The following is a 12,760-nucleotide window of genomic DNA, read 5'->3' as shown; positions in this document are numbered from 1 at the left end:
CCCTTAGTTATGTGCCCAAAATAGGATCTGAATTCATGAAAACATGAAATTTGCAGCTCTTGCAGGCCACCACGTAAAGCACTTTAGGTGACTAGCACACAAAACTCTTATAAAGGGCAGACTTAAAAGTGACCTGTCCAGGACAGGTGATTCTCAGCAACTAGGTAGGAATGCTTCTGTGAAGTGTTATATAGCATGAATTTGGTTTATCCCTGGAGAACATTGGAGTGCAAATTCTAGCTGTTCTGAGACAGTTACAGAAATTCAGAAAGCTCTTTATTTCAACAAATGAGATGATGTAGCATTCTTCTGAGGCCATAACACAATCCTGATGGGCTTGTACAGCAGATTTCCATAAAAATTGTATCTAAAGTCACCATCACTTAATGCCTGGTGCACTGAACGATGGAAAATATGAGGCCTTGGGTAGAGGAGTGGTGAATGCAGTATTTAGCATACAATAAAAGAGCCTTCTATGGGACATACATACACATAGACAAACATATATTTGTGTATATTCCATAGAAGTTCTAGGAAGCCCATTGTCAATAATGAGCCTTTTCTGCCACAAGGCACGTAATTTGTGTCCACTGTACACTAATGATAATTTTCACAAGAAAAAAATTGCCTGCTGCAGCTCCATTACAGGTGTGACTCTCTTGATCCATTATCCATGGCACAAAAATAATTATTTTAGTCCAGTTGGATCAAGCTTTTGCACCCCATTATACACACCAGCTTTTAGCACATTAGCACACTAGCACATTTTATATGACATAAAGTAATATATCTGGCATTACTTGTTTTAAAGTGGTGCAGGCATATTAATCCACACATCTACCCTAGTAGAAATTCTCTCTTTCTCCCTTTTTTCCCCTCTCAGTGCTAATAATGTTTCTGTAACAGTGACCAGCAAATATAATAAGTATGCAGGGGCCGATTCTGACCCTGTTGTATGTCAGATATTCCTCCACAGAAGTCAATGGCATGAAGTCAGAGTAAAGCCACTTAAGTGAGACAGAGGTCAAGCTTAAAGGGACATATCTCAAACAGACTGAACCCAAGCTGCGGATTCTCAGATTTTTCCAAAGCTACATAAGGACACAAGTATTCTCAGAAATTTGTGTTTATTGAATTAGAAAAATTTCTTTAACGTAAATAATTTCTGGAGATGTGAAAATGCATATGCATCAGCATTTTCAATTGAATGAGAAGATGATGAAATCTGGTCATGTGAACAAGTGACCTTTCAGTCTGTGGTCAAACTGAAAATATGTTTTGTTTTGGGTGGATGTGAAACTAAAACAGTTATAAGAAAAAATCCAAGCTGGAGAAAAAGGGTGAAATAGGCAGCTCATACTAAATGAATTAAGAATATACGATTTCAGGTTTTGACCCTTACATTTCTTAGGAGGAAAAAAAAAATTAAGCACTTTTCAGAAAAAAAACATTGAAAGAAAAAGTAACAGATTTTTTTTTTTAATTAAGTCTGATCAAAATATTTTAGTTTTTAGGAATTCTCTTCTTCCCTAACCTCTTTGATCCCCAAAAAACTAACACTAAATATAACCCAAATTCATAAAATGGTTCACTTACCTACTGCTTCCTTTCCCCTTAAAAACTATTGGTAAATAAGCGTTAACTTTCTCTCCATATACATACAGAATTAAATTTAAATCAAGCTATAAGGATCACAGCTCCAATCTTACCAACATATACTTATGCTGTACTTAGTCCTGAGCATGTAGCTAAAGGGATATATCATTGTAAAAATGAGCTCGGTTTCCTATCTGGTGTATGTGAGGAGTAAAATCTACATTGCTCAAATTTAAAGTGGATAAAAAGTTTTACCTGTATTTACCCTCAACTACACCATTATAGGACCAACCCTCCAAATCAAGGAGAGCTTACATGGACCATCTCCAGCACATGTATGTTGGCATGATTGGGGTCTAGAGGTGGAAAGTTGAAGGTCACATTCCTTAGCAAAACATAACCCAATTGACAAAAAGGATGCTGCTGGGATGATTTTGGACGTAAGAGTTCAGTGGATATCAGGATGAGCAGACCCCTGGTACAAAGGGATGCTACCAGGTTACACTGAACTGCAGCACAGACCAAGTGGAATGGATTAAGGTATTCACTTGTGATTTTCAACACAGATATTTCAGAATTTTGAAGGAATTTCAGAATTTTGAAGGAATCTCATTTTTCACCTCTGGTATAACTGACCACACCCTGCTTTGTTTTATTAATCTCCTGAGTGGCCCATCATTTCAGATGAGAAATGAGGAGAAAATTCATTCTTTAGAAGAATCAGAAAATGTCAAGAATTTTTGCCCAGATCTGGGTATTAGACACCAGTATAGCATTTTGCTATTGTAATGTATTTTCATATAAGTGATTGTATATTGTCTTGTGCTTCAGTACTGATGTGTGTCTTCACCAGTCGAACTGACTTAGCTTCTTGCTTCCAAGTTTTACGATAATAAAAAACGCAAGTTAACTAATGTGACAACTTCTGATCCTGGTCCCCTTCCAGAAACACTAACCAAATAACACACTTAAGAGCAATCTGCTAATACAGCCAGATAATGCTGATGGATAAGAAACCTATTTGGTTGCGTGTTAATGTATGAGTGATTGTTATTTTACACATGGTTAGAGGTCCCTCACCAGAGTGAACCTGGATTCAGGCCTTCCCCCAGGGGCTTAGAGACTTGCGTTTCAAAAGGAAAAATGTAAACGTTGAGCAGATTTTCTTTTTCAGTCCATTTTCCTCTTTGCAGCGTGGGGAATGGCTGGTTCCCTTTTTTTGTTATTTCTCAGTCTATTTTGAAAAAGAAAGTCCTACAGAAAAAGCTGTGCTCATCAGAAACTGCATTGTAGCTGTACTCTCAGCCCACTCAGTCGGTGAGCGATGCTCCCCGCTGAGCACCCAAGGGAGACAGGAACCACATCATCCCAGCCACCTTTGAAAATCACCACCTGGCCAAAAAGCCAGGTTTGCCCTATCTACAACCACACATAAGAGCACCTTGGCAGCTTGGGAACTGAGTGTTTCCAATTGCTCAGCTCCTGGCTGCCAGGCATAACCCAGCTAGGAAATTTTCGCCAAATGAGGGTCAAAGTCTTGTTTGAAGGCAGCAGAGCTCTGGGCACCCTTAGCCCTGTTCTAGCTTGAGCTTTGCTGTCCTTACACTTTTAGCATCCACCTGCTGTGTCCTTACACAGCAGCATCCACCGGCCATGTCCTTCTTATCCTGGGTGGCATTATCTTCAATTCCTCTGCTGCCAAGAATGCAAATTCTTTCTTTCCAGTAGCAGAATTGAGAAACATTCTCCCATTGGTCATATTATTTTGTATTTCCACAGTTTCTGTTGTTTTCCTGGCTTGAACTCAGAGTATCGTATTTAAATTGCTTCAGAAGAGGTTTCTGGTTAAGGGCTCCATGCTCTGGCTCAAGGGAGGTTTTCACTTGAAACCTCTGGTGGAGGGCATATGTTTACTCTGGTTTCCATCCACTTGCAAATACCTGAGATGCTTTGTTAGGCTGTGAGTGGCAGCCTCTGTAGGTCAGCCAAGAGTTAATTAGACAGTAGGAATTGGGTCGCTTTCTCCTATAACACCAAAAAGATTTGAGTTGGTTTTTTTTTTAATCCAATAGCTACCTCACGTTTAAAAGAACAGCAGAAGCAAATTGTGGTTTTATTATTTTTCTGTTTTAACTTGAGCTAAGCAGTATTCACTTGTTTTATTGCCATTTTACTCTGTGCTTTGCACGTATAGGGTAATAGCTTGAGTTAACGTCATCTTTGTGGTCTAAACAGACGGGCACATACAGTCCCTCCACACAAGCATTGTGCTTCATTTTACCTACCTTTAATCATACAGAAGGTATCTACTCTTAACAAATTTCTAGGCTTCCTCTCTAGCGAGGTGCGGGGACAGATGTACATTTCTGAAAGGCCACGCATGCTAGGGAAGGTGGGGATAACAGAGGTGCTTCTCTCCCAGGGCTGCAGAGGGATGTATTTTTCTAGCAAGTAAGATGATAATAGCAGCACTCAGTGAAAGTGATAATAGCACTGCACTCACTTTCTCAGATAGCTGGATAAAGCTGCCCAGCTACTGCTTGGGCAGAACCCCCATAGGGTTTAGCGTTAACAAATACATACGTGGACACACATCTTGAGAGAAGGGAGAACATTTCTTTCATACGATGAAGTTGTTGCTCCATGAAATTCACCCTGCAGAATAGGACACTACCCATGAGAGGTTAACGTTCCCAGCTCTCATCTGTTGGCCAAGATGCCCAACCACAGCTGGATCTGCTAATTGCCAGCTTTGTTCTTGCATGAAGACCCCTTTTCCAAGCTGGGGACAAGTTCTATGTCACAGTTAATACATCCAGCTTTTGGGAAGAGCTTTGAGTTCACTCTGGCAGGGCATGGAGACTTTGTCTCCTAAGCATCTTGCAGGATGGAGCACAAGCTGAGATGAAGTGGAAGTGATCTGCACTCACAGGAAGAGCCTATGCTATAAAAATTTCAGCTCACGGACAGGCAGCAGAATGAGGGCCGTGTTTTCTAACACACTCAGCATCTGTCAGACAGGTTCTCAAAGGAAATGAGGACTACACTGTTCAGTTTCTTTTTAAGACCTAGTGCCAAAGCTAGGGATGAATCTCTTCAAAAGTGCAAAAACAGGAGCCAAGTTTTTCAACAGTGACAGCTCCAAATTCATTTTGCCTTATAAGTATTATTGCTAAATCCTTTGGAACAGCATGAAAGACATTGCCTGAGAAGTTATAACCTGGTTTATTAAGCACCATAAGTCAGGAGTGTTTGGGTTTTGCTGAATTATGAACTAGCTTTCCAGATGTTCTCATTCTTGCACAAATCAAGCTATGTTCTTTCATTGATTGTAGAGTTTTATATTAAAACGTCAAAAAGGCACTGAAAATGTTTGCTGCATATTTATTGGTACTGTACATATAGATGTCTTAATTTTATGTAAGAGAAATTGTAAAAAATCATCGTATAAAGTTTAGATCTATTATACTTAACAGCTATTTCTTTTAGAAAATAACTTTGATGCCTTCTGACAATGAAGTTTATAAATAGTTCTTTAAAACATGCTTTGTGTCATAAAGCGAAAAATAAAAGCATTTCATTTGATTCATATTTATCCCTAGGTCTTTCTTTATGCTAATAAGCATCCACCGAGTGCTCATATTGACAATTGGGAAGGGCAGACATTTACCCGTGCCAGAGTGGTTGAAGCGTGCCGTGTATTGCGTGTTATACATGTTTTCTCAGATGTGTAGGGGTTTTTTGTCCAAGCTATTAATCACATACAGAATACACACGCAGAAAATTATTAAACCTAACGTTTCAAGAACAGTGAAATTCAGCCCTATTCACCTGAGGACAAGGTGCAGATGTTTTCATGAGCCTTTAAAATAAAGTCTTTCATTAGAGAATTTTGCTCCAGTGACATATGACTGAGTACTAGGACTGTAATTTTCAATTCCACACAGATATTTTTTTCTCTCTGAACAGAACTAGCTGAATCTCATCTTCATTTTTAAGGATGCCTAACTCACTGACAACACCCTATCCCCAAAATAAAATAATAAAGTGCATCCCAAAGGTTATGTACCTTGCTTTGGAATGAAAAACTCCCATTTAACTGCTTTCTGCTCAACCATAATAAGATTATTTAGTAAAACCTCACTGTGTTTTGAGATTTCTTTAGAATTTCAGAACATTTCAGCAGAACAGCATTTATGATTCAGAAAAATAGGACTTCGTGTGGATTAACTAGATTCCGAAGTCTCGCAGTAGGATGCATTTGACCAGCCCCATCAATTGCTATTTCTGTAAAATATGCCCAAGGGAAAAAATAATTCTGTTTTCTACAGTAATGAATTTTGTTCGCGGGTGTCAGCTGAGGTTAAAGGGGTGGCTCCAACCTGCAGCCTGCAAGCCAGGCGTTAGTCTGGCTTCTTCTGAAGTCTAACAGAGATGGGGCGACTCTCTCCGGGGCCATTTCCCTTTCTCTGTTAATTCCAGAGAGCTTAGAAACGTTTCAGCGCAGCTGAGGTTAAGAAGTAGGAATCACACACTGAACTTCGTTTCTGAGCTGAACGAGTGCCTGTTTGGGTGGGCAGCTCTGTTTGTGGCCTCCAAAAGGCAGCTCAGCATTTCCCAGAATCAGAGCCTGAAGCTGGCTACTGCACCAGCCCGCATGGCTGTTCTCCTTCGGCAATCAACATGACAGCAAAGCATGGCTTTCCCCCTTCTCCCCCTGCCTTATTTGATGAGAATAAATTCATTAGTTAAATGAGAGCACTGTCCTATATGCCAGGAGGGGAAGAGGTTCAACATTCCCTGCTGATGGTCCAGCCAGTTGATGACTGTAAAGGCACACCAACATCTTCCCGAGTTTTGAATCAATCTTTGCAGACAGGATAGAGAGGCACATTTCTGCATGCAGAGGCCAAAGTGGAAGAGATCTATTAAGACATCATCAAGCCAACAGCTGCCAGGGCATGGTTATCTGTGAAATCACACAAAATAGATGTTTGCTCACTACACTTCCCTCCTCTCATCAGTGCCTGAAAGCAAAGGATGAAAAATTACATCCTTTCAAAGAGATAGTTAGCAGCAAGCACTGCCCATGCCCTAGCCCTTTAGCAAGATGACTTCACTTTTTGAAGAAAAGGAAGTGGGACATCTGTATGTAAATCAGGGGAATCTCTAGAACAAAAACAAGGAGATATGAAACAGCTTTTTGCTATAGAGTGAGACTCTTCCTCTTTGCTACTGAATTATCTGGTGAGAAGGTAGGAAAGATATTACAGCATATGGAAAACTCCAATAACTGTGTACAAATCTCTAGGTCCACTGAAACTAGACAGTTCCCTAAGAACTGTACTCCCTAAGCTCTGCTACCGCTGCCTTATGCATGGTGGCATCTCATTAGTTTACCTTCAGAGGCCATCCCTTTATACTTCTTTATAGAGGAGGTGAGGTGAGGTAAGGAGGATTGAAAAGGACATTTTCTTTACCCATCAGCTGCAGCTAATTCTCACGTAGGATAAAAGCATAGGACTGATCTCCTGCATATCCTGCATATTTTCTCCTGGAAAATCCCAGAGGAAGGCATGCATGCTATGAGCATGGCTGGAGTGAGTTGGCTGTGACAGCAGTGCCACCAATACCCTGCAGATAGGCAGCAAGGACTGCTTCCACCTGCACTCTGTCTTTCTGTAACCCAAGTCAGGCCACCACACAACCAGAGCAGGGGAAAGGGGACACTGGGCAGGTTCCTGGGCCACCCCAAGCCCAGTGGTTCTGAACTATGTCATTTCTCCACCCTCCCTTTAAGTATGTACATTACCAGGATGCAAAGCTTCAAGTTAGCTTTGCACCCTGTTACCAGTTAGCTAACATTACCAGTTAGCTAAAGCTAACTGTCTTGATTTCATAATTAATGGGTTTATGGCCATCTTCTGGTGGGCTGAGAAGCTAACTGATAACTTCTACACTGGGGCTGTGGCACCTCAAGATAGTCTCTGCTCTCTGCCCCCTCTACTATCCCTTCAGAAGGAACTGCATCCCCCAATTCCAAAGGTTCCAATGTCCCTCTGCTCCCACACAGGACACTCTTCCCTTTGCAGCAGAGGATACAAATTAAATTATTTTACCTCCATTGTATGTTAAGGCCTGTCTAATGTCAGATCTGGTGGAACCAAACCAAGGCTCATTAATTTAGGTTTATGTTTACACAGCTTAGAAATCGGCAGAAGACTAACAGCTTCAGCTCATGCTTCGCAAAACCCTCTCCTAGTCCTCTCTGAAGTGTTCTGATAGCCTTTATTGGCCTCAGGAATCACTACCCAGAATCTGGGAATATCCCACCTTCAGTTGCTTTCCCCAAGTGGTGGGTAAGCAGCTCTTTGTCACTCAGAGGCAAAAACCCCCAAGAATATTTTAATCTTAATTAGAAGTAAAGTACTGGCAGTATGCAGTGCACTTAATTCAGCTCAGGGCTCATCTCCAAAAACACCACTTTGGCAAAATAAGGGGTTTGTGTGAGGAGACAGCAGCTTCAATGAAAGTTCTTGAAAAGGTTTCTGCACTCAGAAGTGAGATTTGTTTCCAACATCCCTGGGGACAGACAGGGTCCTCACAGTGCTGGTTCTTCTGGCGAAAGGGTTCCTTCCCAAAAGGACCTAACCACACTCCAGAGAGGCTCTCAGAGCCCCTTCAAGGGTCATTCCACTAGAAAGTGATTCTTCCGAGCTGGAGCTTTCTACATGACAGGAACTGCAGGAGCCAAGAGCATTGCTATGTCTACAGACAACTGGTGAGCACAGGAAAGCACGCATCAGAGTAAGACCCAGGAAGGAACCATTTCACAGACCCATCTCACCTCTCCCCTGGTCTCCAGTGGAAGGAAGTACCTGCCAAGGGAGCAGGCAGGAACCACAGGGTGCTCTGCCCAGGCTCCCAGAGGGTGCACCAGGTGCACCATGTCTCCCTTTGCCAAGCAGTGCAGACAGAGCCCATGCCTCCTAATAGGCCTGTTCGGATTGATACAAGCCATGCTGCCAGTCAGTAACCCAGACAGAGCATTCTCCAATAAATCAAAGACTGAAGACCCTTAGAGACATAGGGAACATCCTAAAATATCAGACCAATGGTCTGCTGAGGACCGTTCTTGAACAATAGTGGCAGAAGGTACTGTTTAGGGAGAGCATGAGCATGTTTCATTTCCCTCCTATCCTGTTGCATCCACACTCACATCCACCGTAGCAATGGTTTCAGAGGGTACATCCATACCTATTCCCTTTAGTATTAAACTCATGAGTAACAGGTCCCTGAACAGACTAATCACTTTCCAAACTATTCAGTATTATTTGTTCCTTCAGTTTCCTGGGGCAGATTCCTTAAATTCTTTGCCTGCTGCGTAAGAGCACTCTTAGGCGTTTCAACCTGAAGATGAGAAAAGTCCTTGAGCCTGGGGCTGCGGCAATCACCTGGAGCACAGGAGACATGAGATCAGTCTAGTCTGGGACAGGTTCTCCTTTTTGGCCGAAGCTTTGGAACATGACAGTTTGTGTCAGCATTCATGTTTCCAGTTGTTTATCATTCAGCAACCTGTACCACACGAAAGAACCTTCATCAGAAGACATTATCACACCCTCTCTCCCTCCCATATGGATACAGTGGCCAACCTGTGTGTCTTCTTGGCTACCAGACTGGTCCTCGAGCCACAGGAATTAGCATGAATGCTAGTAACCCACCCAGGGCTTACTGCACCATGTGAGGCCATCCTCCAGTGAGCAGAGAGCTCCCTACCAGCGCCCTGCGTCAAAGGGGCTACTAGGACACCTTTTGTCAAAGAGGTCATGAGTAAGTGATGGTGCCAGCTAGCTTCCAGACTCCAATAAAAAAATACCACTGAGAAAGTGTTATTTCTTTTTGCGCTGCCATCCCCCCCATTCTTATATGTCATTAATCTCTGATCTGTGAGACAGAGAGAAAATAAAGGTCAGCCAGGACATTGCTGGCTTGTCACTATTTTCCCCTTTATGGGCTTTCCCATCTGGCTCTTCAGCAAAGCCAAATATTTCTTATTTTCTTTCCCTTTTTCCCTCCCCGTTCATTTTGGGACAGGCAGCCATAGAGCCAAGGAGAGCTGGGAGCCCACCCTGCAGTTCTTTGAGAGCGGTGTTCCAGGCGTTAGAAAGGAGCGTGGCAGAAGGCTGCTATCTGCCACAGCACAGCCTTCCCACACAGCTGGGATTTATAAGGAATTTCAGAAATCAAGCCAATAGGCTCAGATAGTAGAATGACATGTCTTCACTCACCCTGTAGTCATCACTATTGATTACTTATGTGGATAGGGACCAGAGAAAGTCTTTGGCTGAAGAAGTAAAGCACTAACTCAACTCAGAGTCACACGCAACAGGAAACATCAGATAAGTATGAGCCTGAACTATTGCGTTACTTCAGTGTTTTCCACTTGGGTACTTAAACAAGTCAGAACTGACTAAGTAGCTAAAAAAAAATTAAAAAAAAATGACCATAAGCAGTCATACTCCCTCAGCTTCCCTTACAACCACCCCAAACAATACATTATACCTCAGTTTCCCTCCATACCTTCAGGGATCAGCATATCCAGACACCTGAGCCCCACTACACACCAAAGCGCCTACTGCAGACCCTCTCCTAGCATGCAACAACCCACTCCCAACATAACCACCTTCCTTTCCCACCCTCCCTTTCATCTTCCTCTCCAATGCACATGCCTGCAGGAGCAGAGCAAGGTGGAGGCTCATGGAGTCAATTAGCTCTCATTAACACCTTCTTGACCAAAGCAGGTGTTAGCCACCCTGTCAGCCCACCTGCATGTGTCACTGCCCTGGGAAGAATTCCCCAACTCAACACAGCTTTTGTCTGGGTCTCTCTGTACTGCACCCTCCTCTTCAGGAAAATACAACAGTTGACAAAACCACACCAAAATGCTTAAGCACTGCCTTGGTGCTTCCCATAGTCTTCTGAGATGTCTAGGATCCCTCTCCCCCACTGCGTGAGCCCAGCCTCCAAGCCACGGGCAGGTTCCCATTCCTGTAATTACTTTTCTGCCTGCATATTTGCTCTGATTTGGAAGAAGAACCTGCCATTAGATTTCTGCACCCTCCTTGCAAGTGATGCCCTGATCCCCATCCACAGATATCAAAGGTCTCTCCCTTCACAAGTGAACTCCTTGCTCTCAACAAGAATATTTACTGCTTACATTGGAGAACATATTACTTGTAATTTACTCTTTGTTTTCCCTGTCCTTACAGCCTTCCCTTTATGCATTCAAGAACTTAAAGCAGCACCCTGTAAAACAGCCAAACTACAAAGTCCTATAAGTGACAAAAGGAATTGGTTATCAAGAACGACTTCCAAACACCACCGTGTGCTCTGATGCAGTCACTCAAAATATTACTTGTTTTCTTAGGAATAACTGATATATTCCCAGAAAATCAGGACCTTTTCTGGCTGTTTACTCAGAGGAGGTACTGATTTAACTGGACTCAGTCAGTCTACATCAAGAGAGTATCTGAGGTTCATTAGCATATTTATCCTCATATCATTCCTATGAGATAGGGAAAGTCCGTTTTTGCAAATGGGGAACCATGGAGACACTAAATGACTCGTCTGGAGTCACGCAGGAAATGCGTGGCGGGGAAAGAAAAGGGAATCAGATAGGTCTTCCAAGGTCCTCCATTTGTCCCCTAACCTCTTTCCTGTAGCCCGGCACCTGGTGGGGGGTGTTGGTCAGGGGGTAGTGAGAGCCCCCGCCCATGTAGCCAGTCTCGCGGAGATTCTGCAGAGTTCCCTCTCCTACACAGTCTGAGGCAGTGGTGGACACTGGTGTCAGCCTGCTCTGCAGCACAGGCTGTGCATCCACCCACCTCTAGCCACCCAAAAGCATCACTTGAGTGAGAAGCAGGAGCAGGCAGGTGAAGGAGCCCAGGAAAGCCGAGCCCAGCCTCCTCTGGGGCCAGCACAGAGCCGGGACCTTCGCTTCGGTTCCCTGATAGTCAGTTGTCAGCAGTGGAAATACACATTTGGAAATACGGAGTGGGAAATCTCCAGCCCGGCTCCCAGGCACCAGGATGGGGCTGGGACCAGCTGGCTCTACAGTGTGCACGGTCCTTACACCAAATACCCTTGGGACTGCCTGTTGTCACTGGAAAATACTCTCTGCTGGGAGGGAATACGCTGCACCCAGGAAAGCTGTCATGCATCTCCCCGCACTCCTGCCTGCTTTGTTGGCTGTCTCCACAGGGAAACTGGAGACAACGTTGACAATGTTCGTCTCTGGAGGAAGGAATCCATCCCCTGCTGGAAATGTTGTATTAGAGAAAAAAAAAAGGAAACAAAAGAGTTTTCAAAAGCAATTTTTTCTAGCCACTAAATTCTCAGTCTAGATGGTTTTACTTTTAATTAATATGGGCTGTATCTGCTCTAGAATTAAAGTTATTGATCCAGTTCTTGATTACTGTCATCTGTCTTTGTTCCTGGACTTATTATCATCCTTGCAGGGAGAAAGTCTCTAATTAGGGACTGTAATTTACGGTCTTACTCCAGAGAGTCACCAGCAAGGAAGCCATCAGCATGCCAGCTGGCTGCAATGTCTTCGGGCCAGCTCGAGTCAACGGGGAGCAGCACCTCTCAGGAGCCTTCAGGTGGGGGGCACGTGGAGCCAGGCAGCCACCCAAAGCCTGCAGGGAGGGCGAGCCTTTCAGAGGCCAGGGCTTCCCCGACGTTTCCCCCAGGCTCCCGCAAAACCACTGGAGTCACAGGGGCAGCAATAAATCCCACTTGCAGTTTCTTAGAGTACTAAATATCTGTCCCAGCTTTGAGATTTGTTGTGATGCGAGTGAACATTTAAGAAGCATTTATTATCTAGCAACTTGATGGCTTGATTTACTTTTAGCAACCCACACTTCCTCCTCGTTATCCGTTGCCAGTCCCCGGGGCTGAGCTGGGAGTAGCACAGAGCCAAGGAGACATAAGACCATGCTGCTGTGCCATGGCAGGGCCTCCAAGGAGAACACTATTAGCATGAACCACCTTCAACAACTGTTGTAACAAGTAGGGGAGATGTGTACCAGTGAATAATTACCAGGGGCTGTTCAAGAAAGCTGTGTGAAGTCCCCTAAATAACATTCCTGTGAGTATTATAAGT

Source organism: Mycteria americana, chromosome 17 (assembly GCF_035582795.1).
Source record: "Mycteria americana isolate JAX WOST 10 ecotype Jacksonville Zoo and Gardens chromosome 17, USCA_MyAme_1.0, whole genome shotgun sequence".
In the NCBI taxonomy this organism is placed as follows: Eukaryota; Metazoa; Chordata; class Aves; order Ciconiiformes; family Ciconiidae; genus Mycteria; species Mycteria americana.
This window is presented reverse-complemented; position numbering follows the sequence as displayed.